This window comes from Tachysurus fulvidraco, chromosome 13 (assembly GCF_022655615.1).
Source record: "Tachysurus fulvidraco isolate hzauxx_2018 chromosome 13, HZAU_PFXX_2.0, whole genome shotgun sequence".
In the NCBI taxonomy this organism is placed as follows: domain Eukaryota; kingdom Metazoa; phylum Chordata; class Actinopteri; order Siluriformes; family Bagridae; genus Tachysurus; species Tachysurus fulvidraco.
In genome coordinates this window covers 23,598,707-23,612,339 of record NC_062530.1, presented here as the reverse complement: position 1 = coordinate 23,612,339, position 13,633 = coordinate 23,598,707, and the positions used below count along the sequence as shown (strand labels likewise).

The 13,633-nt window shown below is 39.5% G+C and overlaps 1 protein-coding gene across 1 annotated transcript in view; it reads right to left on the bottom strand.

Annotated features, from left to right (window-relative positions):
- LOC113652280 (carbohydrate sulfotransferase 8-like) overlaps nucleotides 1-13,633 on the bottom strand; it is a 76,029-nt gene extending 62,396 nt beyond the window's left edge. Inside the window, exon 1 of the mRNA XM_027161219.2 lies at nucleotides 13,257-13,633. The gene's annotated coding sequence lies outside the window, so the exon portion shown is untranslated. The remainder of the gene's footprint in view (nucleotides 1-13,256) is intronic.

Genomic DNA, 13,633 nt, shown 5'->3' with positions numbered 1-13,633 from the left:
AAAACTAGATTTAACGCACTCTAAGTGCTCAATGGACGATGTGGGAATCTTCCGTATCACAACAAAATCCTGACCGCAGGCAGAACAAAAAGAGATCATTTCACTCTCGGCAGAAAAAAAAAACAGTAAAGAGAAAAGAAAGTCCCATCGGCTCCTGCTGTGCTGAATGAAAATTGATGATGTTCAGTAACATGGAGAAATCATGGAGCATCTGGTCAGTCAGCTAATAACCAGCAGGGAGTTTAACGTTCGTTGATGTGTTTAAAAAAAAGCTGGATATGAACACATGGACTGTATTAGAGACAACAAGTGATAACTAGATTTGTAAAGTTCATCGCAACAAACTTTGATGTTGGCTTTGACGAAGCAAGTATTCGCAAAGGCCGGTGTTTTTTGGAGGCGAGTGGACATAAGGATCTGTGTTATGTTTGGAGGCATGTGGACAGAAAGCTAGGGTGCGAAAATATTTGGAGGCAAGTGGAGACAAGCATGTGATGTCATCCGAAAACTCTTGAGGTAGTTCCCCTCATTGTTCTAAGTGCTTTGATATGTCACATGTCCATGTTGTGCTAATTATTGATTTTCACGTGACGTCACGTGACATGACCAGAATACCCGTGAGGTAGTTCCCCTCATTGTTCTGAGTGTTTTGATATGTCACATGTCCATGTTGTAAAAAGTTTTTTGATTTTGCATATTTTGGGGGCGGGGCTGCGGGACAACCGAAAGGCCAGTCGGTACACCAACTTAAACCTTTGTTCAGAGTATCACCCTAAAGGAGCTGGCCGAGTTTGGTGTAGATAGTTCGAAAGTTTGCCGAGTTATAATAATAATATAATATAATAATAATATATATATATATATATATATATATATATATATATATATATATATATATATATATATATATATATATATATATACTCGGATCCTTTAGAAAAGTAAGAGCAACAAACTTCAGACCAGGATCTACAACATATCTGAATTTGGTGCATGTGGCTCAAAAGCCTTAGGAGGAGTTACTCGTGATAAATTTTTGTCTAAGCATAAATAGGAAAAGAGAATGTTGGCTTCTACAAAGCGACATAATAACTCCAGAGTTAATGTTACAAATGATTACAATGTACAATAGATAACATTTTGGTGGAGTTTACCAAAGACTATCACAGTTAACAGAGAGAGAGAGAGAGAGAGAGAGAGAGAGAGAGAGAGAGAGAGAGAGAGAGAGAGAGAGAGAGAGAGAGAGAGATTTCCATTTCACAATCGTCTTTGTTCTTTTAAGAATCTTGCCCCTCAGTTAAACCAGTTTTGCCACCTCATCTTTAGTGGCTGTGTTAAAATCAAGGAAATCCCCTAGCATAAAAACTGCTCCAATTCCACCCAGGCTCCTAATCCCTGGACTGGCTGTAAACAATGTGTTGAATCACCCTTTAATAAAAAAAAAAAAAAAAACAGTAAAGACAGAATGGTCCATCAATCCAGGAATGATGAGTGACATTGCTGTCCTGCATCTTTCTGAACGTTAGACTCCCTGGTTATCACAAACGCCACAGAATTCACACTTGTAAGTCTAAATGAGTTGATACGTGTCTGAAAGATTTGCTGTCCAGTCACATAAAGAGACACAAGGGTTTATCTTATGGCACAACCAAGTCTGTGTGCTCCTGTAATTGTTCTCTGTGTGTGTGTGTGTGTGTGTGTGTGTGTGTGTGTGTGTGTGTGTGTGTGTGTGTGTGTGTGTGTGTGTGTGTGTGTGTGTGTGTGGTTGAAAGCGATACATAAGCCAGTGCCTCACAGGCAGACGGGCCATTGATTGTTTAACCGAGGCAGACTTTGTCGAGTTGTGGTATTGATAATGGTGTTACAGTCTGCATCTATTTCATTTATCCTTTTCAATAATGTAGCAACACGACAACAATCAGCCCCATGAGGGCATGAGGAAGTGAAAATCAAATAAAATTTACAGGAGATATTAATAGAATTGAAACACTACAAAAGTTCGACAAGATTGCATAATACCTTACATAGTGGAAAACACACCTCAGCTCACCTCCCATCATAGTGCTCGTACATTAACCCTATAAAACTCTCTAATTAATTAATAACTAATTAATATCTAATTAATAACAAATCGTTTATATCTTGTTACTCTATGTTCCGGTTTATGGACTTATATGGTTATTATTTCCTGTAATTGTGTGCTCGGATTTTCATCAGTAAACATCTGAAGACTTCAGCAGGAAGGAGTTAGTGTTAATTCTGTAATGATCTCAGTAATGACTCTGACCTGTTAGTTCCTCAGGAGCTCCTGGTTGCTTAATTCTACTGGACTATAAACTGTTGTAGAAAGGACATTATTTACATTTATATTATTTCTGTTCGGTGTAGATGAGGATGAGGTTCACTGCTGGCTCTGGTTCCTATCAAGGTTTCTTCCTCATATCATCTCAGGGAGGTTTTCCTCACCATCATCACCTCAGGATTGATCATTAGAGGTACTTAATTTTAAACTTCTGTAAAGCTGCTTTGAGACAATGTGAATTGTTAAAAGTGCTAAACAAATAAATTGAATTGAATTAATTACTTGTTAGCCCTTTCTAATAAATCTTGGTTGCACTGTGCATTTGTGTAACTGTCACTCATTTACACACTCGGACACTCCCTCGCTCACTCGTGCACTCACTCACACACTCACTCACATACCCGCTCACACACTCGTGCACTCACTCACACACTCACTCACATACCTGCTCACACACTCGCGCACTCACTCACACACTCACATACCCGCTCACACACTCGCGCACTCACTTACTCACTCACTTAATAGCTCACTCACTCACTCAGTCACTCAGTCACTCACTCACTCACTCACTCGCTCGCTCACTCACTCGCTCACTCACTTACTTACTCACTTAATAGCTCACTCACTCACTCACTCAGTCACTCAGTCACTCGCTCGCTCGCTCACTCACTTACTCACTCACTCACACACATACACACTTATTCACTCACTCACTCACTTACTCACTCACTCACTTGCTCGCTCACTAGCTAGCTCGCTCACTCACTCACACACTCACTCATGCACTCACTCCCTCACTCACTTACTCACTCCCTCACTCACTCACTCACACACACATATACACTTACTCATTCACTCGTTCGCTCACTCGCTCACTCACTCACTCACTCACTCACTCACTCACTCACTCACTCACTCACTCACTCACTCACTCACTCACTCACTCACTCACTCTTCAGTATTTCACTTTGCAGACTATTTAACAGTCTGAATGAATAAAACACTGTTGGGGAAAACCCTGCTGTTACATTTATTACATTATAGTTTAGATTATTATGTTCACCACTGCAATTACTGCTCTTAATCTGATGAACATTATTCGTTCTCTGTTGGCACGAGTGCTTCTGACTCCTGCTGGGATCTAAAACCGTGTTTGAGTGAACATCTTTAGAGATGCAGAATAATTCAGTAACCATCACACCTGGATGAACACACACATTTCTCAACACTGCGACAGTGCATCCAGGAAGGAACACACCCCTGAGATGATACTGTATGTAGAAGAAACCTGGAGGTTGTAAGCTTGCATTCTGGAGTCCTACAACCTGGAACTAAAATAAATTTAATTGACCAATCAAAATAGTTTAAAAAATGCTGTTGCTGTGAAAACCTCATTTCTTGTGCATTTTTTTTTCGAAATGACAATTAGATGAGTTATAAAAAACAAATATTTAGCATATTGTCAGGAGTTATTGGGAGAATCCCTAGCTTGATCACTAGGGGGCGCTGGCAAACGGCTTATATTATATATTATTGTGTTTATTCCCATGTGGGTGGTGTCACATCTTTTCCTAATGTTTTCCTGCTTTTTCAACTTCTTCCTTATTTTCCCTTGAATTACGGCTTTAATTTACAAAAGTAAAAGAAAAAGTAAAGGAGAGGTACATTCAACACAGGACAAATAACAAAACCATGAAAATCTTAAACACATCCAATCGTAACGTGCAAACATGAAACAATGGCTAGTGACCACAAAGACTACATAGCAAACTTATATAGAGCCATGCATCAAAGGAAAGGAAACGATGGCTGAAAAACAATAGGAAAGGGCGTGGCACCGCCTACATGGGAATAAATACAATAATACATACATAAACCTTCTTCCAGCGCCCCCTAGTGATCAAGCTAGGGATTCTCCCAATAACTCCTGACACTTTTTTTTCTTTGCCACCTGGTGGAATACAACAGCTCTAAAAAAAAAGCCTTTATTTATTTTCACATTTATTTAACATTTCTTAGCTGTGTTTCTGCCACACTGAGCATACGTAAAACATTACAGCCATATCTCATACATTATACTTAATACAGACATAATAACTGCATACCAACTACATAGAAGCAGAACAAATCATACATAACTTATAGCATCATTTTAACGTATTTATTGATATGTATTGATATTAAAGACTCTAACAAGCTCTTAGCAGTGTACAGTTTAGTGTTTAATCCTGTATATGAACAAAAAACACTACATCTCAATATTAATTGTGAGTAAATGCAGGCTGTAATATAATTTCACACGTCTACACACGTATAAAAAGCTACAAAATGATATAAACATATTATGCAATGATGCACTGATTATACCATGATTACGGATTTGGCACAATAAAGATTTTTTGCCATGATGAATGGCTATTTTAATTGATATATAAGGGATGACCCAGAAATCCTTAAGCTCCATCATGTCAGTAAAATGGTTGGTATAATTAAACTGACAACTTAACAGAAAGTTTCTTTATACATTGTGTGAAGTCCAACAAAAAAGCGTAATTTCCAGCAGTGTCCCGTTTCCTTAATTTGATCAAACAAACTAGACGCTTTAATTCCCAACCCTACAGAGAGTAGAGGAGAGCGGCTACAATGACACTCTCTCATGTGTTCAGACTGAATGATTTGCAGTGTGAAGACATTGTCTGGTGAGACAGGTGAGAGACTGCTTCAGGTGAGACACCAGTCAGAAAATGTCTGCCATATTGAGAGGGTACTGACTGTACGGTACGAAGCTCCACATCACGGCACAGCAGAACAAGACCATTTCATTATCCAGAACGACTTACATTTCTCATTTATAGAGCTGAGCATTTAAGAATTAAGGCAATTGCTCAGGGGCACAGATTGGTGATCCTGGGATTCAAACTCACACCCTACCAATCAGTAGTCCACCACCCTGGACTAGTTGATCTCCACCTATCCAACTTACCAACCTTACTCGGTTATTTAACCGATACAAATCGGCCAAGAGTTCAAATCTCTACCGATCTGCCAAGTAAAAACTTCACACTGTGACATCATGCGGTGGAATGAACTTCCACTAAGGCCATCCTTAAAAATATTCTTGTTTGCTGTAACCCGACCGACCCTGTCAATTTAGGACCGACTCAATTTTTTATTTTTTATTTTTGCTTTAAGTCCGACCGACTTGCCAGTTGTATATTTGCGTTAAGACCGACCTGTTTTTGTTTTTTTTTACTCTTCAAACGACTAACACAAAAGCAATAAAATAATATTAATGGGTTCGGGCACCATAATACATCTAAAAAATGAATTAAAACAGCTCGACACCGCATTAACTTGGCACAAAGTTCTGAAAAAACTGTGCCCAGGATCAAAATCAGGTTTGCAATGATGCGCCAATGATTTTTTTTTACTGTTACTGCAAACCAAAATATTTTTAAGGATAGCGTAATTGTCAGAATATCTGAGTCCCTGGATGTCTTCAAACCACATATAAAGACCTACATCTGTTTTTGAAATGTCTGTGTGTATTTCTTGCTGTATTTCCTCTCAACAGGGTCTTCAGACTGATGTTGTTTCTAATCTATGATGTACAGTAGTGAACCAGTATCTGGCTTTATTCTTAGAGGCTTTAAAGCACTTCTGTACAGTAAGTCACTCTGGAAAACAGTGTCTGATAAATTCCATAAACTGAGCTGAAACCAGTTCGAAGACGTGTTCAAGCTATTTAAATGTCATTTGTACTTCAGACATAATCTATTTAATTTTTACATTTTTTACATTATCTATTAAATTGTAAAACAGAGGTGTCCTTTTGTCACAATTTCCTCTCTGCCACTGCACAAACAAAGAAAAAAATGGTCCGAGTAACTCCCGTGAATACGAGTCTCAAAATCATCCCCGTCACTTTTGCTGAAACCTGGATAAAATTAGACAGCGTCCGTAATTATAAGTCCATACTTGGTGTTCGAGGGGTTCCACAGTGATTCTGACCATGATAAAGTGGCTCCTGAAGAAGAATGAATGAATAAAATATTAGGCTCCTGCTGGCTCTTTCAGTGCTTGGACCCCTAGTTATCACCTCGATCTCAAAGAAGTCCCATCATTCAACACACTTAGAGAAAACAGAGTGACTTACAGTACACCTCTGCTCTTTATTTAAACTATTAAAATCTAATTAAACTGCACATTTATTTGAAAATATACACTGCTCCTGACCCGTGGAACTCATCAGCTGCAGCCAGAAACAGTTAGCAGAAATCTGGCAGAAAGTCAGTAGGTTTCATGCAGCAGCAACAGTAACACACTGATGTGTGTGTGGTGTCAGTTAAAAGTGTGTTTACTTGTAAAGGGAGAGAAGGTTAAGGGGGTAAGAGAGCGAGGGAGAGATCAAACAGAAGAAGGCGAGCAAAAAGAGAGATGGTTCTTTCTTCTCCTTAAGCGCTGACCTCCACGCAGTTCTGAGCCTTTTATGAATTTATGAAATAATCATGAAAAAAATCACATGCTGCTCTTTCTCAGTTCACCCTGCCTGCAGCCATGATGGCACTTTGATCCAAATATAAAAGACACACACACACACACGCACACACACACACACACGCACACACACGCACACACACGCACACACACGCACACACACGCACGCACACACACGCACACACACGCGCGCGCACGCGCACGCACGCGCACGCACGCACGCACGCACACACACACACACACACACACACGAGCCATTATCCAAACCCCTCCTTGCACATACACACTTACAAGTACATCACCATATTTTCTTTTCATCCCAATTATCCACCCTGAAAATGGAAATGTATTCTTATATTTTGTGTTCATAAATCTGACACAATGTTCACACACTTAGATTTGGAGGCATATAACGAGACAAATATGGGAAGAAAAAATACTGGGATATTTTGTTGGCAAAGTTTTTGCTCAGTTTAATGGTGTTAAACCTCCATCGGACCCAACTGGAAGGGATAAAAACATGAAGCTGGATTAGCAATAAAGACACTTAGCCATGTAATCTATCTCATCTTATCAGCAAAGACAACTAATGCTAGATATAGTTTAGCACTTTATCATTGGTCTGTTAATGATACTAGCATTTAGTCCGCTCTGACTGGTCTAAATGCCACATTGAGACTGGAACAGCCTTTAATTATAAAACTCATATTCTCATTTCTGTAGACTCATAACACCACGCATTAGCATAGCTGACTACTAACACTTAGCCTTCATTTAGGCTCATTTACAGTATTTAAGCCTGTGTAACACTTCTAGAGTGAAAATAATAAAAAATGTGTTTATTTCTTTTCTTCAAATTAAATTAAAAAGTAAAGGGACTTACAAACAACATCAGCTCAGAGTACGAACCAAACAAAAGGACAAATAGCAGAACTATACGTTTTGTTTGGTTTGAACAAACGATCTGGTTAATGCCATAATAACCTGAAGCTTTCTTCCTCCGAACGCACTCGATAAGCTTTCTCATCTATTCTCATGTTGTCTGCACTACAGACTATTCACTATTTTCTGAAAATTCCTATAAATATATACAGTATATACAGTAATATACAGACAGCATGCTAACCAGCACAGCATTAATAAAACATGTAAGCCTGCGAGGTTACATCTAGCCTGCATTAGCATGCCTAGCCAAGCGCTGTGCCTTTGATTTAGCATTCACAGGGATGTCACTGTCACTTCTCTCTCGGTTGCCAGGTGCAGGCGGCTCAAGGGATTTTTTTTTTGTGTGTGCTTTAGAGTTATATCCAACTGAGCATTTCTCAGAAAATGTCATCACATCGTCTCAAGGACATGTCGCGAGTGCACGTGTGTGAAGAGACGCTCCTCTGATCCGTTTCTCATTTTCTATATGGGTTACAGATACAAATTTGCTCAGGGATAGATTTCAGATTGTATACAAAAATAATACAAAGGCACTATAAAATACTCGTATTTTTAATGATGTAAGTCATCGAGGTAAAGCTATAGCAGCAGCTGATGGAAACGGCCTTGTGAAGGAGACGGATGACAGCAACAGTCTGTTTCTCATTGGACCCTATTAACCTGCTTGCCAGTCATGCTAACAAACAGGAAACGCTCTGTTATATGAGATCTAAACCAGGCCACACATTGTCTGTTTTTTCCCAGGTGTGTTTTCACTCAATAAGGTCAATGATGTCAAATTCTTCTCTCTGTAGAATTACAAGAAACATATCCATGACCTGAGACAAACACACAGTGATCTTTCTCGATACTACACACACACAAAAAAAATCTTTATGCTCGCACAGATTTTTCCGAAAACAACTGATGCCTGTATTTCCTACTCAGTGAGGAGTGAAGTCCATTTCTAGAACCTTCCAACTGACTGTCCTTCAGTGATAGAACTTACTCCTAATTGTACGTCACTTTGAATAAAAGCGTATGCTAAATGGATAAACATGAATGCATGTGATGTAGTTGGAGAGATGGGAGTAGTCAAAGATGCTTTAAGCACACTAATATTAAGGTCACTTGTGGTTTATTCATTCATTCATTCATTCATTCATTCATTTTCTACCACTTATCCAAACTTCTAGGGTCATGGGGAGCCTGTGCCTATCTCAGGTGTCATCGGGCATCAAGGCAGGGTACACCCTGGACGGAGTGCCAACCCATCACAGGGCACACACACACTCTCATTCACTCACACACTCACACACTACGGACAATTTTCCAGAGATGCCAATCAACCTACCATGCATGTCTTTGGACCGGGGGAGGAAACCGGAGTACCCGGAGGAAACCCCTGAGGTACGGGGTGAACATGCAAACTCCACACACACAAGGTGGAGGAGGGAATCGAACCCCAAACCCTGGAGGTGTGAGGCAAACGTGCTAACCACTAAGCCACCGTGCCCCCCTACTTGTGGTTTAGTTTGGTGAAATATAAAAGTCTTTAGAGAACCGATCCCTAGTGGTCCGAACGCCGCGTTCTCGGCTTGCATCACAGTGAACCGTAAAATGCTCTCAATAGATTGTCAAGTCAAGTCAAGTCAAGTCAAGTCAAGAAGCTTTTATTGTCATTTCAACCACATATAGCTGTTGCAGTACACAGTGAAATGAGACAACATAGGATCAGGGTGCTACATAAAACAAAGACAGGGCTAAGGACTTAGTAAGTAGTCTTAGCCACATAACGTGCAACTGTGCAACCTGATGCAAACAGTGCAAGACAAGACAGACAAGACAGTGCAGGACAAGACAGACAAGACAGTGCAGACAAAAGGTTACAAGACAATACTCAAAATACAAAAAAGACAGTACACAAAAGATATTAAACAAAAAACAGCGCCGACCGACCAGCATCAGTACTGTACGTAAAGTTCAGACAATATTGCGTGCACTAATACTAGAATGAACACAGTTTCTTAGCAGCAGGTCCCTGAGATAGTGTATAAGGTTGTGCAAAAACAGCAACAACTGAAATATTGTACAGTATGAGCAAAATGACTGAACATGTTAGACAGTGTGTGCAAAGAGCAAAAAAGTCAACAAAGTGAGGCACATCTTTGACCCTATTCTGTACATGACATTGTCAATCTCTAAGCAGTCATTTAGAACAAATATCATCAGGTCTATGGCAATGTGTAACCATGACAACACACTAACCTTATTTATTCTACCAGCCGTTCTACCAGTCAGATCCATTCCTTCTCTATTTAGTGACAGATTTCCACAGCTGGACACCAAAGTCAATCTGATGGACAATCTGACAAAAAAACCTATGCGATGAGAGATCTAACAATTTGTACATTTGAGTGCTCCTTTTAATATGTAAATTATCTTTTTCATTGTCTTGTATGATGGATGTTCTACATATATAGACTAAGAACTTGCACTGTGTTTATCAGAACATCCTTGACGTTGCACTGGATGACAGAATCGGACAGAAGTGTGTGAGAAAGTATTGATTTTATATTACAGTGGCATGAAGCCTTGTATGAGTGACCTCCTTTCCACTGTGGCAATATACAATAGACTGTAATACACACTTTACCCAATACAAAGGCTAACAATCTGCCATGCCGACTGTTTATGTGGCTCCACTTACAGGCCTGTGCCCAAATATTTTTATTTAAAAGCCACATGAAGTGTTGAAGGAAAGAACTGTTTTGGCTGTTTGTATGTAAGGAACCCAGAAGCTGATCACACCAGCACTGGGCTTGTGGCTGCTAACTAAAGTAGTCCAGTAATGCAAAAACCATTAAATAAACACCACACACATGTACAATCACACTACAGCATAAAAATGTGTAAAACTGATCAAATACATGGAGTGTTAACTTCAGCATAGTTCAATCTCCCACATATTTTTCAGTATCATTAATGTCTGAAAGAACTGCAGCTATAAAATCCATGAAAGTATTTAAAAATCAAACCGATTGAAGCAGTTGATAATTATGGAGCTTTGTGCTTTGATGTTCTGAAAAAGGAAAATTATTTTACAACTTCTACAAATTTTGAAATCCTTTAAAAGTGGTCAGGGATCTTTGCTTTTAGTTAAATTAAAGTTTATTAGTTACAAGGTAAAATGTATTTTTACTCATTTAGTGTCATTATTATTGTCACGATTAGACAAAGGCGAGTGAGGATCCAAGTGCAGTTTGAACTTTTACTAAATCAAAACAAGAAATAAACAACAGATAGGCAGGCAAAAATGAGACAGAGACAGAGACATTGACATTGACATTGACAGAGACAGAGACAGAGACAGAGACAGAGACAGAGACAGAGACAGAGACAGAGACAGAGACAGAGACAGAGACAGAGACAGAGACAGAGACCATACTACACCAACAACAACTTACACCAGGGAAGTGGACAAGCAGAGTAGATATAGTGAACAAGAACCAATCATAAGGTGGAGACAATCAAAGACTAGGACAAAACACCCGGGGAAGAGATTGAGTGCAATTAATGTCCATGGTAACAAATAAGTGGGCGGGGCCAATGACAGCAGACAGAAACAAAGGAAAACACAGACAGACTCATTACAATTATATGTTTAACTTTAAATCCCAAAGGTGTATAATTAATGACAACTATTATCTAACGAGACAACAATTAAAGAAGGAAGAAAATATGGCTGAGTGATGTTAAAATTCTGAAGTTGATTATTTTCCAGTAAAAGCACATATTTTATTGTTTGATATTAATATCATGCAATTTAATATTTTATTCTTCTTTTAACAAAGCCATTTGCCAATGCTAACATTTCTAGTCAAAACTTGACTTCTATTGAGAACATGACTTTTTTAGTCATTTATATATATAAATATATATATATATATATATATATATATATATATATATATATATATATATATATATATATATATATATATATATTTAATGATGCAGAACATCCACAATACAAATGAGTTCCTGTTATCACTTGTATTACAGCATCTTTCTCTAAAATTCATTCATTCATTCATTCATTCTCTACCGCTTATCCAAACCCATCACAGGGCACACACACACACACTCTCATTCACTCACACACTCACACACTACAGACAATTTTCCAGAGATGCCAATCAACCTACCATGCATGTCTTTGGACCGGGGGAGGAAACCGGAGTACCTGGAGGAAACCCCCGAGGCACGGGGAGAACATGCAAACTCCACACACACAAGGCGGAGGCGGGAATCGAACCCCCAACCCTGGAGGTGTGAGGCAAACGTGCTAACCACTAAGCCACCGTGCCCCCCCTTTCTCTAAAATGATTAAGGAAAAAAAAAGCAGAAAGTTTCTCTCCTCACAATAAAGCACATATTTTGCAGAGGACTTGAGTAATGAGTGTATTAATATAAACCTTGGGTTGTCTTTGAGCTCGCTAATGTCAAGTTCTGTAATAGAAAATTAATCTTCACTTTCTGACCAATCAGAATTAAGAATGAACTCTGGGACGAGTAAAAGTACAGAACAGGCTATACTTTATATCCTTCATATTTCTGTTTGCGAGACCTATTTTCCTCTCTATTAGTACCATGACTGCAGCAACGCTCCAACACCCTTCTGTTCTTCACTGCCATATTAAGCAGTAATCAGTTACAGCAATTGAGTTTGGTGTGTTTCAGCACCTCTGATGATCCACATTCGGCACCTGGTGCTCACATCCTCATTCTGAGTTAGAAGAGGAGATGAAAAAATAGGGAAACTTGACCTCTTTTTCTCCCTCTGTTTTCCATACACAGTGTTATGTGCTTTTCCAAAGCGCTTTATTCTCTGTGCTCACCAGATCTCGCCAGTACACGTCTTTCACTGCGTTTTTCAGAAATATAGAGAACTTAATTTTGCTGATGGATATAAAGTCATTAGTAGCTCGTATTTACTTTGTAATGAATCTCTGCATTGACTTTTTTCCCCCATAACCACTAATGTCTCATGAGAATAACATGAAAACCCCACTAACTAAGAAATAGCAACAAAATCCCTAAAACAAATTATTATTTTTTTCAGTATAAAACAGTTCATAAGTTTCACAGGGGGTTTAATTTAGTGGTCTTTTTATTTGCCTTATCACTTTTTTTTTTATTTGCATCACATGAAGTTTATCTAGACTTTATCTAGGAGGTTCCTCAGGACTGGGAACCTGTGCCATAAACCACAAGGTGTTTGGTCTCTGCTGTGATCTTGCATAGTTAAACCGTGACCCACGTGTGTTGTGTTGATCAGGTTTGCATTATTGTTTGTCGGAACCGTGAGTGCTGAGATGGGGTTTGTTTCCCCACCACCGGTTATATGATATAACTTAAGCGGCACCGATAAAACAAACGACTAGAATCCATGTAAAATGTCATAATGATAAGGAGAGTTGTGATCTCATCACTGGTGCTGAGGAAACAGCTCCAGCTGGAAGTTTACCTGCGATGTGTGAATGCCGGGCTGCGGGCTCGAGCTGGTGCGCGCGCTGTCCGGGATCGATGACTCGCGTGTTGAGCTTTTTCTCAGGAAGACGCGACGGTAAATTCCCTCCTGTTTCTCTGCTCTATTCCACACAGCGGGAAGATGATCGTGTTCCAGTGAGAACTGCACGCTGCGCTACCTGGGACACGCGCCACTGCTCCTCCTGCACGGGGCGCCACCAGGAACGGTGAGAAAAACTGACTGGAAGAAAAGATGCTCTTGTTTGGAATCACGTTCAGCTTGTTCTGCACACTGACAGGCAAAAACAAGCTGCCCCAAAAATACACAACTCAAACTGCCGTTTACCTCGTGCACGGCCATCTTTATTCATCTCT